Source organism: Dreissena polymorpha, chromosome 1 (assembly GCF_020536995.1).
Source record: "Dreissena polymorpha isolate Duluth1 chromosome 1, UMN_Dpol_1.0, whole genome shotgun sequence".
NCBI classification, from domain to species: domain Eukaryota; kingdom Metazoa; phylum Mollusca; class Bivalvia; order Myida; family Dreissenidae; genus Dreissena; species Dreissena polymorpha.
In genome coordinates this window covers 181,745,328-181,755,118 of record NC_068355.1, presented here as the reverse complement: position 1 = coordinate 181,755,118, position 9,791 = coordinate 181,745,328, and the positions used below count along the sequence as shown (strand labels likewise).

The window sequence follows — 9,791 nt, the reverse complement described above, 5'->3', positions numbered from 1 at the left end:
CCTGTCCTGAGGCTTCAATACCCTGGCCAATGAGAAGCAAATACTATACCATTACCACTATGCACCATGTAGACTTGCCTGCACTGAGGGTTCAATACCCTGGCCAATGAGAAGCAAATACTATACCATTACCACTATGCACCATGTAGACTTGCCTGCACTGAGGGTTCAATACCCTGGCCAATGAGAAGCAAATACTATACCATTACCACTATGCACCATGTAGACTTGCCTGCACTGAGGGTTCAATACCCTGGACAAGGGGAAGCAAGTACTAAAACATTATTACTATACACCATGATGACTTGCCTGTCCTGAGGGTTCAATACCCTGGCCAATAAGAAGCAAATACTAAAACATTACCACTATACACCACAGGGTTCAACATTAACGGTTGTCCGATTGCCCCTGGCAAGTAAAAGTTGGGTCCGGGCAAGTTATTTTATAATCTAGTTGTCCGCCCGGGCAAGTGCAAAAAAGAACAAAGAAAAACGTGTGTTTCTGTGGTTAAATAGTACAAATAAATACGAATGGTTTGATTAATTCATGAATTTACCTTGGCGATTGTTTTTGCTGAAGTCCAAACTAACTAAGCAAGGTGTGCATGCATTTCCAAACTTATTTTTAGAAAAGCGGTAAATGGCTTGGGATTCCAAACATCGGCTTTCAAATGCTAGTGTGTTGATCTTTTTCATTACTATTCATTACAAATAACATTGTTGGTGGTTTCAGTCACACAAAAAACTACTAAAATTATATAACTAAATAAAAACAATAATAAATAGCTTCGGTATATATATATTTCATGTTTTGCGACATACATTTTCAACCATCTCTTGCTTTACGTCAATTGACATTTTTGTTACGGTTCACGTGGTGTGTACAGTACTGTTAGCAGACCAGAAATGTCTAGTTTATTTAGCTTTGGATTTCCAAGTAACTGTAAGTCTGCAAAATCCAATAAAAATTGCACAGAAAAATCATCCAAAAGTGCCAAAAAATACGAATTGAAGCGAAAACACAACTTTTTACAAAAATGGAAAAGTGACTTTGAATGGTTGAGAAATGATAAATCGTTAGAAGCAATTTTTTGCAAACCTGTGAACAGTATAGTGATGACAAGAGCTCATTGTTTATTTCTGGGTGCACTACTTTTTGCCTTGAATCTATAAAAACACATGAAAAAAGTTCATCACATGTTTGGGCAAGTGGCTTTATGTGCAGGGCAAGTAGATTTTCAAAGTGCTTGCCCGGCAGGGCAAGTTGGTTTTTAGGTTAATGTTGAGCCCTGCACCATGATGACTTGCCTGTCCTGAGGGTTCAATACCCTGGACAATGAGAAGCAAATACTAAAACATTACCACTATACACCATGATGAGTTGCCTGTCCTGAGGGTTCAATACCCTGGACAATGAGAAACAAATACTAAAACATTGCCACTATACACCATGATGACTTGCCTTCCCTGAGGGTTCAATACCCTGGACAATTAGAAGCAAATACTAAAACATTGCCACTATACACCATGATGACTTGCCTGCCCTGAGGGTTTGATACCCAGGATAACGAGAAACAAATACTAGAACATTGCATTTGAGCAATGCTGCACAGCAATATACAAGCGAATTCTTCGAAGGGAAGCTTAAGCTCAATTGGTCATTGTCGGCTCGGGTACAGCTTGAATGTACCCCAGATACTGCTAAATACACTTTAATGTACCCCATGTACGGACAATATACCGAAACGTACCCCGTAATTACAACGCTTTATTGGCCGTTGTCGGATTTTTTCCAAATTAATTATGTTCATATTTATGTCAATATTCTGTAAAATGGCCCCTATATTATCGAAACTCCTGCTCAAAAAGCATTTTAGGAACATTATTTTCAATAAGAATTTTGTTCTGTATTCTGTAGCGCATTTTACAACATTGGATTTTAGGCGGGAATAAAACTCAAGTACAGTCTAAATTGACCAGGTACACGTATATTTTCTGTACCCGGGGTACATTTAAGTATACTTAAGAGTACCTATGGTACATGTAATCAGTACCCAAGCCAACAATGACCAATTGAGCGAAACTTAACTGAATATATAGGAACTTAATGGCATTTATTTTTAAGGTTTTGTAAGTATGATTAAGATTAAAATTATTCAACAATTGCAATATCAAAAATACTTTTTCACACAAATCAGACATGCAAATTGCACAAGTAATAAAAATAATAGGTTGATAAGTGTTCAATGCTTATTGGAATGGATTAAATAAACCAGTGGCTAATTTGCTTAAATATCCTATTGAAAATTATTCAAGGTGTACATAATGGTTGCGGTTATTTGAACATGTCTGATTCACACAAAGCACTTTTCTTAAGGCGAGTATCTCATTTATGGATATTGGAACATGTCTATTTCACACAAAGGAATTTTCTTTAGGCGAGTATCTCATTCCCTGAGCTATTTGAAATCTTGTGAGATGTATTGATTAGTTTTAAAACATCACAGAAACTTGTTGGACCAAAGAACATTAATTTGTTCCCCATAAAGCTGTTTGAATTGTTTATGAACTGTTTATGGATTACAGTAGTTTGAAGGGCTATACCAATGATAATTTCAATGCATAAACATTTTTTAAGCAATACATTCTCTCTTTTCAAGCAGACATTTATAAAGGAACATTGTAATATTTATGACATTTTTCAGACAAAAGGGCAAAGAAAACCCTTGATCGCTCTCTGTGTAATGGGGCATGGCCAAATTTTACCACAGGGGCATGTTTTGAACAGTTTTTTCTTAAGAACCAAAATCTTTGGTCACATACGCGTCAAATATGCGTGCATTGTGTTTGTTAAGTTGTTATGCTACATAATGCATGTACAATATAAAATATTTAAGTCTCAACAACTACAGACAGGGCCAATTTTGACATCAAAAAAGGATTTTAACAAACCCTTGATCGCTCTCTGTGTAATGGGGCATTGCCAAATTTTACCACAGGGGCATGTTTTGAACAGTTTTTTCTTAAGAACCAAAATCTTTGGTCACATACGCGTCAAATATGCGTGCATTGTGTTTGTTAAGTTGTTATGCTACATAATGCATGTACAATATAAAATATTTAAGTCTCAACAACTACAGACAGGGCCAATTTTGACATCAAAAAAGGATTTAAACAAACCCTTGATCGCTCTCTGTGTAATGGGGCATGGCCAAATTTTACCACAGGGGCATGTTTTGAACAGTTTTTTCTTAAGAACCAAAATCTTTGGTCACATACGCGTCAAATATGCGTGCATTGTGTTTGTTAAGTTGTTATGCTACATAATGCATGTACAATATAAAATATTTAAGTCTCAACAACTACAGACAGGGCCAATTTTGACATCAAAAAAGGATTTAAACAAACCCTTGATCGCTCTCTGTGTAATGGGGCATGGCCAAATTTTACCACAGGGGCATGTTTTGAACAGTTTTTTCTTAAGAACCAAAATCTTTGGTCACATACGCGTCAAATATGCGTGCATTGTGTTTGTTAAGTTGTTATGCTACATAATGCATGTACAATATAAAATATTTAAGTCTCAACAACTACAGACAGGGCCAATTTTGACATCAAAAAAGGATTTAAACAAACTTTGTAAAGGACCACTATATGATGTAACATTCCAAATATTACACCTCTGGCTTGGCCTGCAAAGAAGATTTTAAAAATAATTTAACTATGTAGGTCTACATCAATTATGTGACGGTGGAGCATTTCCACTTTAGAAACCCAGGGAAAATAACTAGAACAGTATTTTTAGTGGAACACATTTTGATTTCACATACAATATATCAATGCTGTAGGCATTGTGGTTTAATAAAAGTTATTATGCTAAATAAATGCATACAAAAAATGTGATTCTTGCGACATGGCCAATTTGTTTCTCAAGGGCTCAATTTAAACATCCTTTTACAGGATCTACTAGATGTGACATACCAAATATTTGGTCTGAAACTTATGAATACTATTTTTTAAGTTACAAGTCTTTATAAATCATGAGGCCACAGGGGCGTGGCTGTACTGTAAATCCTGAGGCCACAGGGGCGTGGCTGTACTGTAAATCATGAGGCCACAGGGGCGTGGCCATTTTTCACATGAGGGGTCTGTGACTTGTTGTTTCAGTATAGAAGATTTTGTTAGTTATTTATCTGATCAGTTTTAATAAACCCCTTGGGCTCAGCCAGTTTTGACAGAATGGGAATGCTTTGATTAAGCTTAGCAAAAGATGACTATATGATGATATACACAAATATTAAATCCCTAACTTTGTGGTTTGTGCGAAAATATGTGCAGTATATATTATTTAGAGTCAATATAAATTATGTCATCCCTAGGGCGTGGCAAGTTGGTCATCAGGTCAATAGTTTGAACCAACTAACCTTAATATGATGTTACGCACCACATATTAAAGCTTGACCCTTCCAGTTTCAGAGAATTAGATTTGTCAAGCAATCAATGTTTTACCCTTTACCACTCAGAAGTAACATGAACTGGCTATGTGCAAACAGCCTTAAACAAGAACAGCCAACTAGTAACTTGCAGTCTGTTCAGGTTTTACGCTGTTTGCTGCTCATCAGTATATAAGGGTTGAACATGAAGCCTTTAAATTTTGAATCAAATACGAATGGTCTTAATTGTAATTGAACTGTCTGAGGGACTACAAATAAGTCACAATGCGTATCTATGTGGTAAAGGATTAATTTAATGCTACATTTACAGTAAGTTCTGCTGATTTCATTTGCAGTTGCACAAATGCTATGTTTGTCTTTTACTTGTTCCATGTTTTGTTTGGGTGACTTTTGATGCAGCATGACAACATCACAAATGTTACTTGTGTGTGTGTGCGGTGGGGGCGGGAGGGGGTGGGAAAAGCATAAGACAAGAATAAGATTATAAGAAAGAGTTCTCAAGTAAATGTAAGAAAATAGTTTCAAAAGAACTGTATATGTATGACCTTTGACCTTGAGCTGCAACTTTTCACCAAGGAGAATTGAATTAATGAGTGACACAATGTCGGGTCGAAGAAGATAATTTTCCTGGTGTAAATTAAAATCCGCCCAGGCATCTGTATGTTAATATTCAAACAATTTAACCTAGGGCATGGACATGTTTAGGACACAATGTCTGGTAGTCAGGGAAATATAAAATATAAAGTAACATTAAAATCCTTCTAGGAATGCACAAATTACATAGATATTAATATCAGACAGAATACTCACACACACATACACACCAGAATGCAGACATAGAGGGAAGATGTGACTTATATCCGCCCTCATTCAAATTTGTGTGAACAAGTCCCTTTAATGGCTGACCACCAGTGGATTTTAAATTGAAAGTTTCAGATATGGTTCTCATATTGCAACCATTAGTAGACCAAGGCTTCTAGTGATATGGCAGGTATAAAATGAAAGCAATTCAATCTATGTAAGTTCTTTTTCAAATTGCCTGACAATACACTCAAACAAAGAGATTTGTAGAGCAATTATATATAATTGATATATTTTGACATAAAGTAATTCACTGGTTTGGTAATCTCATTTTTGAAGCTAATTAAGTTTGAATACAGAATAATTTTCAAAAGTCATAATTGGACCAGACAGCATTTTAAGGTATACTATTTCCATTATAATTATTCAAGTGTGTTATCAATTCAAATAATCAAATAAGCAATGTCAATTTTCTGGCATAAGAATAGTCAACAGAAATATGTTAACCCGGGTGTACTTTGTCCAGGGTTTTCCATGGAAATCCATGGAAAATATGAGGCTGGAGTATTCGGACTAAGTTTCCAGCCTTTTCCAGCGTCAATATTTAAAAAAAAAGGGTGGAAAATTGTCCATGGTATGTGGAAATAGCCTGGAATAGTTTCCATGGTTTTCCAGGCTCCCTGGAATAATTACCATGGAACAATTTCCAGGGTTTTCCAGCCAGCATGGAATAAATACCGTCCGAATACTCCATGTAATCTGGAAAACCATGGATTTTTTTCCAGGGTTTTCCAGATTACATGGAGTATTCGGACGGTATTTTTTCCATGCTGGCTGGAAAACCCTGGAAAATGTTCCAGGTTTTTTCTTTGTTTAATATTCCATGGATGCCTGGTATAACATGGAAAATTGTCCAGCGTTTACCATGGTCACTGAATAGAAAAAGAAATTTCTGGTCTAAAAACAATATTCATGTATTAAATGAATACAATACTCACAGCTTAAATAAATCATAATTTAAGGTTAGATTAAAACAAAACAAAAAATCAACATAATGCCTTAGTTTCTTCGATGCATTATTTTGTTCACAATTCATCAAAATATAACATCAGATTACAAATTGTGTTACATTTATTTAACAAATTATTCAGATCAAACAAGTGTTGTTTAATACATGCTTACAAAGCCTCTAGGTCCATTATCATAAATCAGGCCCTTACATAACAGAACAGGCGCTACTTTAAAAGTTAAAAAGTATAATGCAACCTTAACAACATGTATTCAAAGTAACAAAATACAAGCAAGTCAAGTAATATACAGTAACAATTCACGAACCCTGTACAAACGATATACAAGAAACAAAATGAAAAATTTAAGTTATTTTAGCTACTTCATGTTTGTCACAATATATGTAGCTGCCCATGAGAACAATTAAGGATACTATTTTTTAGGGCTGCAACAATATACCGGTATATCGGTATATATCGCAATACGCAATCCGCATATTGTATTGCGATATGATTTTCATCATACCGGTACGAAAATTTTACAAAAATTCATTCACATTTCGTCCAGAAAAGCCATCCGAATTAATGATAAAAAGGTAAACAAAACAAAGCAGTGTAAATTATTTTTTATGTAAAAAAAGCATTCTAAAAAGTGTATTATACGGAGTAGCGTTGTTACATGGGAGCATTCATTCGATGCTTTTGAACAGATTATCGTTGAATTAATTGCGCACAGCTGTAAATGTTTCGTTCGATTCTGATTTGAGCATTATTTGTAATCCGAATTTCGGAAACACGCTTCCAAATTTGAATGCTAACGCGACAATAAAAAATTATAGCGTCAAATAAAAAGTGCTTTATCCTTTGTCTCAATAAAAAGCGCGCGAAAATTATACAGACATGTAGAACGTCGCATGGAAAGTATGGGTGTATTTTGTGTTGTATAAAAACGGGAACATCACGTCAGCTGAATTACGCGTGTTCAGTGGGAAAAACGCCCCGGTTGGACGTTATTTCATCACATCTTTAAATAGTAACAATTGCAAAATTGTATTTGATACTTAAGAAAATTTGCAAATGTTTGTGTTTCTTATTATTCTTGAGCACATTTATAGTAAATATTTACCGGAATTTGCTTTAAAATTGGAATTTATGGGATTATTGGGTAATTGGCAAGTTATAATTTTGGTACAAGTTATCAATATATTGCGATATATTGCAATACGGGTTTTTGAGCTGACAATATATTGCAATACGGTTTTTGGCGTATTGTTGCAGCACTACTATTTTTCTCAGCTACTTTCACTTTAATGCAATTTAGGTGCTCAATTTCATTAAAATACTTTTATATAATTTTATTGTTCAAAGAAATTCAGAACATGAATGCATGTACATGTATTACTTTCCAAGTGACAGTTAGTAAATTATAAGTACCCAGGTGGGATAAAATTACAGTTTTTAAAAACTTTTTTGTTAATTAGCTGGGCTTCAGTAGGTCGTGGATCTTTTATAGAACTTGTACTGCTGTTATACTGTACGGCTCCTGCATGATCTCTGAAAGAAAAACAAAGCAAACAATATTACAAGAAAGTCATAAGTTTTTTACATTCATCTGTAAAAGTAAATGTGCAGCAATCATATGATTGAATATCTATACTTCAATGCTCATTCACATTTTAATCTATTTTAGATATTTCATATCACTGCTCAATTCGGTACATCTGGCTTTTTTGTATTTGAGCGAACATTTACGATCCTAAGTAGTTAGCAATTATTTCTTTTCCATTTAGTGAAATTTATTCTCTTAAAGTTTGCAAGCGGGCTTTAATCTACTTGCAAACAGGCAACCACACAGGAAAACTGAGACTTTAAAGTGAATAAATTGTTGATTTAACTTATATTTTTATATGACTCTCTTTTATTTTGAAATTTATATTGTTGTTTTCTTAAATGCCCCAAAACGGGGTACACTAGCATGTATCTGGAAACTCAAACATATATAGGAATTTTATATTCAGATATTGCTATATGAAAGATATGCTAATTTGCTAATTCATATAAAAATAACCTGTAATTGAAACTAGACCAAAATATTGGATACCAAAAAGACAAAATACTTTCAGGTGGTTAACACTAAATTACTTATATGAGCCCAGGGCATAACAATATTTACCATGAATTTGTGGCCATGTTAGTCCTCTTGGTAAATGCGCAAAAAGAGCCGCTTTGCTGTCTTGGGTTATGTCCCTGCCAAACTCTGCAGTATCTTCCATCAACTGGTCAGCTACAGTTAAAGCACATAATGAAAATGTATATAGAAAATAATTCAAGTATTGTTTTAAATATTTAGTAAAATTGTCTTTAAATAATAACTTACAATGAAGTTAATACATCACAAAGCATAGCATAACAAAATTTGTAGGTATGATTAGTACAAATTTATTATTGCTATAATTAGAATGATGTGTAATTCTATTGGTATGAAAATGTACAGTGAAACCTAAAAAACAATGCTATTGGTTTAATTAATTTATTTATAAACATTAACAGCATTAATGAGCATTGAGTTCTCATCATGCACAGCACATAACTCCCTTAGCCTCAGTTCCCTAGCCATGCATTATAAACTTCCGATACTACATTCAAGCTTATTAATATCTCCACATAGGACTTCCTTTATCAAGCTGCAAACTGCACTTAGTGAAAATGTGTGTGACAGCTGCTTTTAAACTTCTATATTTGCCATACTTTTACCTAAAATGTCACATAAAAAAGGTCTACAATGATGACATAAGAAGAATAAATTTAAAGGAATATTTAGAAATAATGAAAAGCACAAACCTTCAGTTGTTGTTCTATTCCTAGACAGACTTCTGAAACACTTGTATGCATCACTTTTTAACAACATTTCATGTCACTTTCCAAATGATATCCATACATTATTATTTTAAGAAATTCTTGTTAATGGAAAAAACTCATTAAGTTAAACTCTACTGTTTGTGAAATTACATTAACTTCATTTTAACAACAAGTTTAACCTGCATTTTTTCTTCAATACGCCTTCTCCATAATTTCAATCTAACAGGTAAACTTTCTGTATTTGAACTCAGCCAATCAGAAAAGGCTGTGATATTTTATAACCAATAGATTAGCCGCAGACACATCTGACTCACACACAGGCTTTTCAGATAGTTTGTTAATTGCAAACCTGGACTGTAGTTAAATATTGAGTGTGTATACACCTTGAACAGGGTTAAGGAATTTAAACTTGTAGACATTGCTTTGAAAGTTACTACTTTTACTTCTACTACTAGTACTACTACTACTACTACTGCTACTACTTCTGCAAAACTACTACTACTATTACAACAGCCACAACAACAACAACAACTACCTACTACTACTACTACTACTACTACTACTACTGCTACTACTACTACTACTACTACTTCTACTTCTACTACTTCTACTACTACTACATCTACTACTACTACTACTACTACTACTACTACTACTGCTGCTACTACTGC

The 9,791-nt window shown here is 34.2% G+C and overlaps 1 long non-coding RNA gene across 2 annotated transcripts; it reads right to left on the bottom strand.

The window, feature by feature from the left end:
• Positions 1 to 6,372: 6,372 nt before the first annotated feature.
• LOC127864170 (uncharacterized) lies at positions 6,373 to 9,563 on the bottom strand. 2 transcript variants are annotated; one of them, XR_008041554.1, is made up of 3 exons: positions 9,103 to 9,563; positions 8,435 to 8,545; positions 6,373 to 7,815 (listed from the first exon to the last, which is right to left on the bottom strand). It is a non-coding gene; the product is annotated as an uncharacterized LOC127864170 (long non-coding RNA). The 2 variants fall into 2 exon arrangements; XR_008041553.1 differs by having other exon boundaries at positions 8,435 to 9,563.
• Between the last annotated feature and the right edge of the window lie 228 nt (positions 9,564 to 9,791).